This window comes from Oncorhynchus gorbuscha, linkage group LG15 (genome assembly GCF_021184085.1).
Source record: "Oncorhynchus gorbuscha isolate QuinsamMale2020 ecotype Even-year linkage group LG15, OgorEven_v1.0, whole genome shotgun sequence".
NCBI classification, from domain to species: Eukaryota; Metazoa; Chordata; class Actinopteri; order Salmoniformes; family Salmonidae; genus Oncorhynchus; species Oncorhynchus gorbuscha.
In genome coordinates this window covers 63,948,147-63,963,100 of record NC_060187.1, presented here as the reverse complement: position 1 = coordinate 63,963,100, position 14,954 = coordinate 63,948,147, and the positions used below count along the sequence as shown (strand labels likewise).

Below are 14,954 nucleotides of genomic sequence, written 5' to 3'. Positions count from 1 at the left end.
TCACTTGTTGGCCTATCCCTCTGTACTGGTACAGATCTACTACAGTACTCACACCACTCCTCTCAAAGTCCCTCCCCCTTGACCCATCTTCCTCTACTTTCTTCACTGCCTCAGCATATGATAACTTCTACACTCTAGCCCTGAAAACCTCAACCTGCCTCTTTCGCACTGCACATTTCTGATCCACAGTCCCATGGGCACCCCTACAATTAACACATATCCTGTGGTGTAAAGTACTTAAGTAAAAATACTTGAAAGTACTACTTAAGTTTTTCAGGGTATCTGTACTTTACTTTGCTATTTTTGACAACTTTTACTTCACTACATTCCTAAAGATTAAAAAAAAACTTTTTACTCCATACATTTTCCCTGACACCCAAAAGTACTCGTTACATTTTGATTGCTTAGCAGGACAGGAAAATGGTCCAATTTACACACTTGCCAAGAGAACATCCCGGGTCACCCTACTGCCTCTGATCTGGCGGACTCACTAAACACACATGCTTCGTCTGTAAATTATGTCAGTGTTGGGAGTGTGCCACTGGCTATCCGTACATTAAAATAACAAGAAAATGGTGCCGCCTGGTTTGCTTAATATAAGGACTTTTACATTTTAATTTACCTTTTGATACTTATGTATATGTTAGCAATTACATTTACTTTTGATAGTTAAGTATATTTAAAACCAAAATAACTTTAGACTTTTATTCAAGTAGTATTTTACTGAGTGACTTTCATTTTTACTTGAGTAAGTTTCTATTAAAAGGTATCTTTATTTGTACTCAAGTATGACAATTTGTTACTTTTTCCACCATTGCACATATCCCTACTTTCCCCAATGCTACACATTCCTTTGTCTTATGCCCTTATGCACACTTCTCACACCTAGGAACCTCCCTCCTACACACTGCTGCCACCTGTCCAAAGGCTTGACACGTGTAACAACGTAAGGCACAAAAGCTCATACGGGATAACTAACATCACTTTGTCGGGCAAAGACTCAACATCAAAACTCAAAAGAACAGACAACGACTTCTGTTTCACCACTCATGCCACCCTGTCTGCGTTGCACCAAGTGACTAAACACTGTGGTGTATTCTTTACGTTTCTGAAACAGAAGCAAACAGAACGCAACAGGGAGAGACCTAGCGGAATTTGTCCAATAGTAACTCTCGTTTGGACCACAGGAGGTTGGTGGCAAGTTGGTGGCACATTAATTGGGGAGGACGGTCTCGTGGTAATGGCTGGAGTGGAATTAGTGGAAAGGTATCAAATAAATCAAACACATGGTTTCCATATGCTTGATGCAATTCCATTTACTTCGTTCCTGACATTATTATGAGCCATCCTCCCATCAGCAGCCTCCACTGGTTTGGACTAATGATTACACCCCAATGTGCAGAATCGGCAACATTCTGAACTTGTTTCCAGTTTTAGTTGATTAGAAGTGGTTTTGAACATGCAAATAATCATTATTTAATTGGTAAATTTAGTACTTGTCAGCCAAACTGAACAGAGAATGTATTGCATTGCCATTCCAATACCAACCCTTACCCAATACATATGTGAAACTCACAGAAGGCTGCTGAGGGGAAGACGGCTCATAACAAAGCCTGGAACGGAGCTAATGTAATGGCATCAAACACATGGAAAACATGTGTTGGATGCATTTGATACCATTACACCTATTCCGTTCCAGTCCTTACCACAAGGCCATCCTCCCCAATTAAGATTCCACAAACCTCCTGTTTTGAAACTACAGTCATTTGAAATGAATGTACCCTATATCCTTCCGACAGTGGACTCTTGATTAGCCTGTCACAGTTCTGACAGTGGGCCTACCTGCCCCCTTGTTCTTGCAAACCTGCTTCCTAGGGCCCCAATGGAGAAACCCCATGTTAGGGCCCCAGAGAATATTGCATTGTGATAATGTTTTCCTCAACAGCTGTTTTCCCAACATTTCCAACTTATACCCTCGGCAGATCATGGAACTTCTTTAATTGGTCTAGCTGCTCGCCATTAATGGAGGGTTTCTTGGCCGCTGAGAGGAGTTCCGTTCCCTTCCATGATTTCCTCCAACATTGCCGCCAGTTACTTCCTGCCGAGTTTATAAAAATGTTGCATGTTTCTTATAATTAATGGAGCCTATGGGAAGACATTGTAATTGTTTTACTTATCATGCTTTGAAAATGTCAATGATTTATAATTAATATCATATTTATCACAATATTTTAAAGCAGCAGCTTGCCACATGAGTAAGTCTTTCATAACCCACAAGGGGTCATATGAGATAGAGAGAGAGAGAGAGAGAGAGAGAGAGAGAGAGAGAGAGAGAGAGAGAGAGAGAGAGAGAGAGAGAGAGAGAGAGAGAGAGAGAGAGAGAGAGAGAGCAATCTGAAAATCAACAGATGGGCCATGATCAAGTACATCTTTACATAATATGTCATTTGTCTTATTCCATGAATTTCTGCATGACATGAGCTCAATTGATTTTAATTTAGCTTTTGAGTTTGTGTAGAGACATAGGTTACAGTTCCATTCTAACTGTGTCCCCTGGCTCAATTAGTGCACTTCCGGCAGGTGGACATGATTAGTTCCATCCTACAGGAGTCCACTCAGGCTTTGCCTCATAGGGCCCTGGTTGGGCACTCCAGCCTACAGGAAACCATTTTATTTCTTCCTTGGGCTCTTGGTTTCCTCACGACAAGGATGTGTGCACCATTAACCCACCATGCTGTGCTGTTTATCTGTGTGAACACTCGGCGGTAGGAAAAACCCACGTCCTGAAGTCCCCAGTTATCATCACCAGCCTACTGTTTACCAGGAGACTCTTCTCTTGCTGCCGTACAGTCCCTATATACCACCCAGACACACGGTTAGCACAGCAGTCGCAACATATATTGTGAGCCAGAAATACCCAATGTCAATAAAACGTGTGTCCACTGTCTGGTCATGTTTAACATTCCTGTCCTGAAACTCAGTGCCCTACTGAGGAGGGGAAAACCCCAAGGGGAAAGAAAGAAGAGGAAAATAAGGTATAATGTGCAGTATGCATATTGTCATTTTTCAACAGGAGTACATTTACATGACTAAACCTTTACAACACCAGGCCTACTATGTTGAATTATTGGTTCTGTACAGTGGTGAAAAATGATTTAAAGATGCCTTCATCAAACACTGCGTCTACATGATATCACGGATGTACTCGGTCTGTCCTCCATATGAGCCAGTCGTAGCAAACTGATGTTCTGTCTACCTAGCATGCAATGAGTTATTTAGTTTCCCATCGAGTATTCATTGCCGATTGGTCCTTACTTACAATCTGAACCACAAATTCTTGATCATATCTCCTCATCCACTTCTTCAGATCTTAAAACTACTCTACAGTAATGAATAGCGATCATGTATGACAAAGAATTGAATAAAACTCCAATGTGCACTTTGAAGTGATCACCTGCTGTATTAGTTCAATACCACCGAAAATGTACTAACCATATACTTTAGGCCTTCAACAAGATAATAAATCAATTTGCCAATTTCGTTTTTGTTTATTGTGAAAAGTCTAATTGCAATCAAATGTTTACTATTCTATACTTGTATCTCTCTTTCTCTTTCTCTTTCTCTTTCTCTTTCTCTTTCTCTCTCTCTCTCTCTCTCTCTCTCTCTCTCTCTCTCTCTCTCTCTCTCTCTCTCTCTCTCTCTCTCTCTCTCTCTCTCTCTCTCTCTCTCTCTCTCTCTTCTCTCGTTCTTCTTTCCTGTCACAGTTTTTCAATTCGCTACTTGCCTCTCCTCTCAATCCACGATCTGCGACGACAGACCCTCCCCCGATGGATGCGGCTGAAACCAATGCACTGAAGTTGTGAAGTTATGCTACTGCTCTTTCTTCACTGACTTCATCTGGAACTCATTTTGCACCGCTGAAAATTTGTTATAATATCTTGAGGTAGCCTACTTTGAGATCGCAAATACAGTGGATTAACAACAAATGATTTTCACCCAGGTGAGTACAGAAAACATATGCGTTTAGAAAACAAACGATAAAGTCTCTATTGTAAAACCAAGATTATGATTATGCCTGATTATTTGCATATTATTCAAACTGTAGCGGTCATATTTAGATCTGTATGATTTTTAAAATTCTCTCCCATACTGTTGTCTTGCTTTTTTCACTGAAGTACAGCACATACAGTAATAACACGTGAATACTGAACATTTGTATTTGGAGTGCCGATTTTGTGAGTATTTCTTGTCATTAATGTTTGCTGGGACATAGCCATATCCTCAGTCTTCATAACTAAACCGGGTCAATTCATATTTTGTTAAAAGGATTAGCCTATAGTCTTGATATGCAATGCATGATCTGACTATCATAGAGTGCCATCTTAATGGGTATTGTTTGATCAGGCTTGCAGTTGATTGGTTTAGCGTTCAAGTTGTTTCAAAGAGGGTGCCACTTTTCATTTTATTAAGTGCCTCTGGGGTATTCCAAGATCTTAATTGACCTTGAGGCCTATGTTGTGGCAAGGCAAGAGTCATGACTAATGGCAATGAAACGTGGAGATGAGGTGGTTGTCACTTCTAGCAGTGTGCGACACATTGTGACACGGCCTGAGTGACTGAGTCAACTAACCTTCAACTCTTCCATGTGTAGTCTGTCAAGTTGGAAACATACCAAATAGGACAATCATAGGGCAACGAAACGTGGACATGGATCTGGCGGATCTGTCTCACCCAGTGGCTTTCATATCTATGTGGAGCACATTTCCTCTTTGGATGACACATATAAAGTTGAAGTCGTAAGTTTACATACACTTAGGTTGGAGTCATTAAAACTCGTTTTTCAACCACTCCACAAATTTCTTGTTAGCAAACTATAGTTTTGGCAAGTTGGTTAGGACATCTACTTTGTGCATGGCACAAGTAATGTTTCCAACAATTGTTTACAGACAGATTATTTATCTTATAATTCACTGAATTACAATTCCAGTGGGTCAGAAGTTTACATACACTAAGTTGACTGTGCCTTTAAACAGCTTGGAAAATTCCAGAAAAAGATGTCATGGTTTTAGAAGCTTCTGATAGGCTAATTGACATCATTTGAGTCTATTGGAGGCGTACCTGTGGATGTATTTCAAGGCCTACCTTCAAACTCAGTGCCTCTTTGCTTGACATCACAGGAAAATCAAAAGAAATTGGCCAAGTCCTTAAACCTCCACAAGTCTGGTTCATCCTTGGGAGCAATTTCCAAATGCCTGAAGGTACCACATTCATCTGTACAAACAATAGTACGCAAGTATAAACACCATGGGACCACGCGGACGTCATACGAGTCCTATATTGACATAACCTGAAAAGCCGTTCAGCAAGGAAGAAGCCACTGCTCCAAAACAGCCATAAAAAAGCCAGACTACGGTTTGCAACAGCACATGGGGACAAAGAACATCCTTTTTGGATAAATGTCCTTTGGTCTGATGAAATAAAAATATTGCTGTTTGGCCATAATGCCCATCATTATGTTTGGAGGAAAAAGGGCGACGCCTGCAAGCTGAAGAACACCATCCCAATCGTGAAGCACGGGGGTGGCAGCATCATGTTGTGGGGGTGCTTTGCTGCAGGAGGGACTGATGCACTTCACAAAATAGATGGCATCATGAGGGAGAAAAATTATGTGGATATATTGAAGCAACATCTAAAGACATCAGTCAGGAAGTTAAAGCTTGGTTGCAAATGGGTCTTCCAAACGGACAATGACCCCAAGCAAATTTGAAAGCATAGTTGTGGAAAAATGGCTTAAGGACAACAAAGTCAAGGTATTGGAGTGGCCATCACAAAGACCTGACCTCAATCCTCTAGAAAATTTGTGGGCAGACCTGAAAAAGCGTGTGTGAGCAAGGAGGCTTACAAACCTGGCTCAGTTACACCATCTCTGTCAAGAGGAATGGGCCAATATTCACCCAACTTATTGAGGGAAGCTTGTGGAAGACTACCCAAAACATTTGACCCAAGTTAAACAAGTTAAAGCCAATGCTACCAAATACAAATTGAGTGTATGTAAATTTCTGACCAACTGGGAATGTGATGAAAGAAATAAAAGCTGAAATAAATCATTCTCTCTACTATTATTCTGACATTTCACATTATTAAAATAAGTGGTGCTCCTAACTGACCTAAAACAGGGAATTTTTATTTGGATTAAATGTCAGGAATTGTGGAAAAACTGTGTTTAAATGTAATTGGCTAAGGTGTATGTAAACTTCTGACTTCAACTGTACTCTTTGTATGGCTATTTCTTATTGCTATAAAGGTAAGCTATATGTCTTTGTTTTTCACCCAGCTTTACCTTAGGACTGCGAACTGGCCTAAAATCCTCCAGTGTAGTACCCAAAGAGATCTTGTGAATGGAGGCTCTTGGGAGAACCTGGCGCTGTTGCACATAGAAACACATGAACACTCAACACCTGGAAATGAAAGATAGGACATGTGATTTACACAGTAAGCCGCTGCCACCTGGACCTGACAGCACCTAAACTCCCATCTACTGTGCTCTTTAAGACAGCTCACCAAAATCCTCAGGAAAACACATTGATATTTGTCTGTAGTATGCTGACCTCTTTACAATTTTAGATACCCACTGGGCACAGACGTCAATTCAACATCTATTCCACGTTGGTTCAATACCATTTCATAGAATTGTTATTTGATTATTTTTACATTTTTAATTTCACCTTCATTTAACCAGGTAGGCTAGTTGAGAACAAGTTCTCATTTACAACTGCGACCTGGCCAAGAAAAAGCATAGCAGTGTGAACAGACAACAACACAGAGTTACACATGGAGTAAACAATAAACAAGTCAATAACACAGTAGAAAGAAAAAAGGAGTCTATATACATTGTGTGCAAAAGGCATGAGGAGGTAGGCGGATAGTTACAATTTTGCAGATTAACACTGGAGTGATAAACGATCAGATGGTCATGTGCAGGTAGAGATACTGGTGTGTAAAAGAGCAGAAAAGTAAATAAATATAAACAGTATGGGGATGAGGTAGGTAAATTGGGTGGGCTATTTACCGATGGACTATGTACAGCTGCAGCGATCGGTTAGCTGCTCAGATAGCAGATGTTTGACGTGGAAACATAATGAATTCAACCAGCGTGTGCCCAGTGGATAAATCGAGATTCCGTGTGGATTTTTCTGTCTGATGTCCATACATACTGCTCTGCATATTTACAGTACACCTCTTGGATACGTGTCTGTTTGTCTACAGACTGTTACTGACATCAGTCAGTACTGTATGAAGATTTGGTGATCTCTTTTCTGTCTGTGGTCTAACTACAGATTCCTCTCTTCAATCAAACAGCTGGAGTTTCTCCATTGCTCTCCTCAGACTGGCCTTCTATGACCATCTGTTTCTCCATCCAAGAGGTGAAGTATGGAGGTCTGGTGAGCCATCGGATATGTTTTGATTTGGGATGACACTGGCCAGACACACCAGAGCCGAGGTAGAAATAGGACGAGTAGAGATGAGGTAGTTACAGAATATTTACTTCACGTTAATTTGATCTTCCAAATGGCAGAAACCCTCTGTTTGTAAAAGTTTATTTTAACACCACAGAGTACACTGGGTCTCTATGTGTTTTCTTTTGAAAGCTAGGGCTTTTCATGAAAGGTTTATACCAGGCCACACACCATTTGTGTGTTGTTATTGAGTTGAGATTGTAGTTGTGGATCCTTGCTTGTTTTTTATCCAAACATGTCACTTTATGGACTCAAAACATTGTTTATATAGAAGGTGGATTAATGGTTGTACTGTACAGAGGGCCCGGGAGGTTCTTACAAGGTTTTTTGACATCGTAGTCTGGCAGATTTAATGTTGTCAAATCTACACAGCAAACTCCCAGTTGATTCATAAACCTCCCAAGGATTTCTTTCCCTGCCAAAGTGATTGTCAATATTAAAATTAGTACTCGACTTGATTTGATGATTGGTCAATCTTGTCTTTTCAGTCTTTTGTGCAGATAAATCATCGTAATGGAAAACAGCAAAAAGCAATGGCACGTTCAAAAGAAGGTAACAGAGATGTAATATTCCTACGACATGATTGTATAAGTTTCAACTCCATATGCTCTGCAGCCGTGCAGATCATTTGGAGCAGATACGACTGCAGCCATGCAAGATGTGGTTTTGGACCAGTTTTGCTGTGGAACATGGACAGTTACTATAGGCTCTGGCTCAAATAAACTTTCATAAAGAACAGTTGGATAGAGGATCGGGGGGGAGGGGACTGGAAATGGCTAATGGAGTGACCACAGAGGACTTGTACTGTGGTGAGTGTCTTTGAAGCTGCTTGTGTTGTTGGTTGGTTGGGTGGGTGGGTGATGTTGGGTAGGGAGGGTGGTATTGTGGAGGAGGTGGTGGAGACGTGTAATTAAGATTTGGGGGCCTGTTCTGGTGCCTCTCGTTTCATGTCTATAGAGGAAGGCTGTAGCAAACAGAAACCTGAGCTGTGGAGGGAGGAAATGTATTCCCTTTAACGTCTCATTGCTTTCTCAAGTCGTCTTGAGAAAATGGCTGTGCTTTTTCCACTCTTCGTTTCTTTCAGCAGCTGGTGTGAGGTCATTTATGTAAATGGAGCAAGAGCCATTTATTTTCTCAACTGTTGGATAATAGGTCATATTTATAATATAATGTGAAATCTGAATGCTAAAATAAAGAACTGTTATGTCATGCTTGGCACCCCAGTGACATGAATAGGTAGAGCCCCACTTGATGTTTTTCCCAGATCCTGACCTACAGCCAACCCAGTCGTCCACCAGCTGTGTGGAGCAGTGACTCCATGGCTCTCCATCATGCATTTTATGAGATCCCCTCCGCTCACAAACATTTCCATTATTCAGGTCAGGTAATAAAAGGGAGAGTTAGTCACAGAGAAATGCAGAATGAGAGAGTATCCCTCGTCAACATCACCATTATTCAAAATAACAGACTATGTTAGCGTCCCAGTGGATTTGCTCTTAGAAATTCTGGATACAGCAATGCCAGGATGGGTATGATGGTGTTGGTAGAGGATCGTTTTTGTTTTACCCGCCAGAATCCCTCCTCAGATGTGTTTACTTGTCAGAGGAAGGGAAGGTTGGAATGCAGACCTGGGTTTACAGGCAAGATGTTTCCTATCTGCTTCCTATTGTTTGTCCTAGTTCTGTCGTCTCCCTGCGCTCCACAGCGATGAGCGAGGGAAAGAGCTATGAGAATGTGGACTTGTGGGGGTTTGGGAGACTGGGGATGTTTTAACTTCATTTTCTTTTTGCACCCTGGCAGATAAACAGAGCAGAACAAACAAACTATTTGCGTGAAGAGACAGCTTGGCCCCTGTGTTTTATAAGAGGTGAGCGAGCACATGAGTTAGTAGAGTCCATATTGAGCCATCTTTTTTTTAAATGATAGAATGACCTACAGTGCCTTGCGAAAGTTTTCGGTCCCCTTGAACTTTACAACCTTTTGCCACATTTCAGGCTTCAAACATAAAGATATAAAACTATATTTTTTGTGAAGAATCAACAACAAGTGGGACACAATCATGAAGTGGAACGCAATTTATTGGATAATTCAAACTTTTTTAACAAATCAAAAACTGAAAAATTGGGCGTGCAAAATTATTCAGCCCCTTTACTTTCAGTGCAGCAAACTCTCTCCAGAAGTTCAGTGAGGATCTCTGAATGATCCAATGTTGACCTAAATGACTAATGATGATAAATACAATCCACCCGTGTGTAATCAAGTCTCCGTATAAATGCACCTGCACTGTGATAGTCTCAGTCTCCGTTAAAAGCGGCGCATAGAGCATCATGAAGAACAAGGAACACACCAGGCAGGTCTGAGATACTGTTGTGAAGAAGTTTAAAGCCGGATTTGGAGACAAAAAGATTTCCCAAGCTTTAAACATCCCAAGGAGCACTGTGCAAGCGATAATATTGAAATGGAAGGAGTATCAGACCACTGCAAATCTACCAAGACCTGGCCGTCCCTCTAAACTTTCAGCTCATACAAGGAGAAGACTGATCAGAGATGCAGCCAAGAGGCCCATGATCACTCTGGATGAACTGCAGAGATCTACAGCTGAGGTGGGAGACTCTGTCCATAGGACAACAATAAGTTGTATATTGCACAAATCTGGCCTTTATGGAAGAGTGGCAAGAAGAAAGCCATTTCTTAAAGATATCCATAAAAAGTGTCGTTTAAAGTTTGCCACAAGCCACCTGGGAGACACACCAAACATGTGGAAGAAGGTGCTCTGGTCAGATGAAACCAAAATTGTACTTTTTGGCAACAATGCAAAACGTTATGTTTGGCGTAAAAGCAACACAGCTCACCACCCTGAACACACCATCCTCACTGTCAAACATGGTGGTGGCAGCATCATGGTTTGGGCCTGCTTTTCTTCAGCGGGGACAGGGAATATGGTTTAAGTTGATGGGAAGATGGATGGAGCCAAATACAGGACCATTCTGGAAGAAAACCTGATGGAGTCTGCAAAAGACCTGAGACTGGGACTGAGATTTGTCTTCCTACAAGACAATGATCCAAAACATAAAGCAAAATCTACAATGGAATGGTTCAAAAATAAACATATCCAGGTGTTAGATTGGCCAAGTCAAAGTCCAGACCTGAATCCAATCGAGAATCTGTGGAAAGAACTGAAAACTGCTGTTCACAAATGCTCTCCATCCAACCTCACTGAGCTCGGGCTGTTTTTTGATAGAGACATACCCCAAGCGACTTACAGCTGTAATCGCAGCAAAAGGTGGCGCTACAAAGTATTAACTTAACTTTGTATTTATCATCATTAGTCATTTAGGTCAACATTGGATCATTCAGAGATCCTCACTGAACTTCTGGAGAGAGTTTGCTGCACTGAAAGTAAAGGGGCTGAATAATTTTGCACGCCCAATTTTTCAGTTTTTGATTTGTTAAAAAAGTTTGAAATATCCAATAAATGTCGTTCCACTTCATGATTGTGTCCCACTTGTTGTTGATTCTTCACAAAAAAATACAATTTTATATCTTTATGTTTGAAGCCTGAAATTTGGCAAAAGGTCGCAAAGTTCAAGGGGGCCGAATACTTTCGCAAGGCACTGTATATGATCAAGATGACCCCATTTAAAGGATGCTTTTGAAGTAGTGCTGAAGGAAAGGAAGAAGCAGTAACACTTACTTTTACAGTGTGTTAACTGCAAGGAAATGACTTGGTACCTACTCACAGCTATAGCCATTTATAGTTATTAGTTGTTAGGCTACCATTAGTGCATGCTGCATTTCCACTTCAACTTATTTTTTATATTTTTTTACATAAGTTCAGATCTCTACTGATTAGTTCCCACTTTCCACACATGAAAATAAAGTGTTACATTTGTTTGCCGTGTCCTTGATGGGCTAAGATCATACCCAAAGAGGAAGGGATGCTCCTGGCCCCTCTCCTTCCTTGCCTGCCCCCCGCGTTATTTGCCCAGGACGTCCTGTGTGGTGGCGGTGGTGTGCATCTGGCCCTTGTTTCCAGGTCGCCCCCTGCCTTCCTGTTCTGTCGAGCAGACCTGCAGGTGTGACACAAAGCATTTGTTTTACCATATGATTACATTTTGCATAATGACCACATGGCTGTATTTTCCTCTTACTCTTTGCTGAATGTATCGCTTTTATGTTTTGGAGCCAAAGTGAAAAAAGTAATGCTGCCACCTATAGGTCTGGGAATAGGTTACAGCACCACAGCTGTGAAAAGCATAGTCGCAAAGACAAAGGATAGGAACATTTCTAAGGGTTCACCTTCAGGGTAGCACACGTGGCTCAAGTTCTAAAGTGACAAAATAAAAAAAATGAGTTTGGTCTTTGACTTCCAAATGCTCAGAACGAGGGATATATTTTGGTTCTGTGAAGAAAAAGCTGCGATAAAAGAATCACATTAATAAGGAGCAGATTTCCTCCTCGTCCTCCAAAGGCAGTGCACCGAAGGCCAGAGGCAGGCCAGTAAATCTATTGGGTTTAACTGAGAGGACTTTACTGGCCCAGACTGAACTTCCTGGAAAAACAGAGAGGTAGTAGAGATAGAGAAAGAAAGAGACAAGTACCTTATGATATGCATCCCACTCTTAGTTCTTTCCCTGGTTACTGTCCCATTGAGTTATTTTTGCTAGCATGTCACAGTACCTTTCTGATGTGCAGTCATTCAGCCATAATGCAGACAGAGGGACGAGTCTGTAGATGCACATCTGCCTGCATGTGTTTAGGTCTATGTCTCTTCATGCATTATGCATAATGACCGAACCACATACCCTGCAGGCTTTTTACATTTAGGGGGTACATGAGGTAAATAAATGCCCAGATGGGACACCATTATTGCTCCCCAAACAGGAAACGATGCCCAGAACTCATCCTGTAGATTTAAAGAAGATGAAAAACAACAACAGTAACAGAGAAAAGATATACCAACAGCTACTCAAATGGGTTCCAGCTCGCGCCTGTCTCACTGACTGCAAATAAACTTGCCAGGCAGTTACATTAGAAGTGTTGTCTTAATCGAAAGCAGATGCTGCGCGGTCATAGTCTGTTATCGTAAATTGCTCTTAGTTTCATGGAACTGTGAAGTAAAAAAAAAATGTGAAGGCCCAGTGCAGTCAAACTTCTGTTTTGTATCATATTGTAAAGAGCTTATGAAACGAACAATGTAAAAGTATGAACAAATGTGATCAGTGGTATTTCCTGATAGTTGCTGGTTGAAAATACAATATACACAGGACCTTCTAATTAGCAGGTTTTCATGGGAGGGAGTTTGGGCTTTCCATGGCGACATGGGGTAAATTGGTTAATAGACTAATAACAAAGAAAGTTCTAAACCTCTCTGCCAATAACAGCTAGTTTTCAGTTTTCCCCTTCCCACTCTGAGCATTCCCAGACAGTCCTTGCAAATGTTTTGCTTGAGAGATAGTTTTTTGCTTATATACAATTTTGCCCATTTGAATTGAAATCTATTACAGTAAAGTACTTAATTGTTACCAAGAAATGATTTAATATTGATATAAAACGGCTTCATTAGGCCTTTAAAGCTAAATACCCATGGCATGAAATGTGTGGTGCTTGAACCATGTGTTATTGAAGAGGACACTGAATCGGATACTCAACCATGGGATTCTGAAGGATCAGTGTATGTTACACTAAATGTTGAAAATCTGTATTTATTTATTCCTTGAAATGTCTTTAGTTTTTCTAAAGATCTGCATTGCACCAAAACTTATATATTAGGAATTACAATGTCTGTATTGTAGAAATACTTAAACTAAGGTATATTGTAACATCCAACTCTGTGTTATTGTACCTATCAGGGCCGCTGTGTGTCCTGTTTGAGACCATGGTTCTGTTTGCTTTAGTGTTAGCCAAGGCAGAGGGGGGTTGCTACCACACCTTGCCACTGGAGAAGGGACTGCAGCAAACATATGGGACTAGTAGTATGAAATCTGCATGGGATTCAACCAAGGGAAAGGGGATAGTGGATAGAGATGGAAAGTGTGCGTGCACACACTTGTTGTGGGGGAGGGCATGTGAGGCCCTCCATGAAGTCACTGTTGGTCTCTGTGTGTGCACATCTGTGTTTATGTGGATGTTTGATCAAAGTTTCTTTGATGGCTAGGCAATTCTTGCTGTCCACATCAGTTCAGCATTTCCTTTTGTTAAAGTACATTATGCTTGGCTGTTTCCCTTAGTGAGAAAATACAGAGCAAAACATTATTGGAATACTGTACCAGTGCTGCTCTATGGCCACGATTAATTGGGTATTGATTGACAGACCGCAAAATTGAGGAAGTAGGAGAGGCAGAGAGTGTTTTTGAATATGCCACCTCCAGTGTAGTAAATCCAGATGTGCACAGTTTCAGACTACGGTGTGGTCATAAAACAGGCATGACTTTTCTAGACTTGGGTGATCATAAGGAGGAGAATTGATATCGTAACAGGACTTCTACGGTCCTCAAACATCATTTGATGGCAATTTGCAATACTCCAGAATGTTATGATGAGTGATCAGATGAATTTCAATTAATTGCAGTCCCTATTTGTCCCTATTTGCCATGCAAATGAACTGAATCCCCCAAAAACATTCCCCCTGTATTTCAGCCCTGCCACAAAAGGACCAGCTGACATCATGTCAGTGATTCTCTCATTAACACAGGTGTGAGTGTTGACGAGGACATCACTCTGTCATGCTGATTGAGCTTGAATAACAGACTGGAAGCTTCAAAAGGAGGGCGGTGCTTGGAATCATTGTTCTTCCTCTGTCAAACATGGTTACCTGCAAGGAAACACGTGCCGTCATCATCGCTTTTCACAAAAAGGGCTTCACAGGCAAGGATATTGATGCCAATAAGATTGCACCTAAATCAACCATTTATCGGATCATCAAGAACTTCAAGGAGAGTGGTTCAGTTGTTGTGAAAAAGGCTTCAGGGCACCCAAGAAAGTCCAGCAAGCGCCAGGACCGTCTCCTAAAGTTGATTCAGCTACGGGATCCGGGCACCACCAGTACAGAGCTTGCTCAGGAATGGCAGCAGGCAGGTGTGAGTGCATCTGCACACACTGTTAGGCAAAGACTTTTGGAGGATGGCCTGGTGTCAAGAAGGGCAGCAAAGAAGCCACTTCTCTCCAGGAAAAACATCAGGGTCAGACTGATATTCTGCAAAAGGTACAGGGATTGGACTGCTGAGGACTGGGGTAAAGTCATTTTCTCGGATGAATCCCCTTTCCGATTGTTTGGGGCATCCGGAAAAAAGCTTGTCTGGAGAAGACAAGGTGAGCGCTACCATCAGTCCTGTGTCATGCCAACAGTAAAGCATCCTGAGACCATTCATGTGTGGGGTTGCTTTTCAGCCAAGGGAGTGGGCTCACTCACTCTCGTACAGCTCTGTGTACTACTCC

At 41.4% G+C, this 14,954-nt stretch overlaps 1 protein-coding gene across 3 annotated transcripts in view; it reads left to right on the top strand.

The window, feature by feature from the left end:
* Positions 1-3,783: 3,783 nt before the first annotated feature.
* Positions 3,784-14,954, top strand: part of LOC123997733 (platelet endothelial aggregation receptor 1-like) — a 40,396-nt gene continuing 29,225 nt past the window's right edge. For 2 of the 3 annotated variants that reach the window (XM_046302236.1, XM_046302234.1), the window contains exon 1: positions 3,785-4,000. The gene's annotated coding sequence lies outside the window, so the exon portion shown is untranslated. Of the gene's footprint in view, positions 4,001-14,954 lie in introns of all 3 variants that reach the window. The other variant, XM_046302235.1, reaches the window with a different exon arrangement.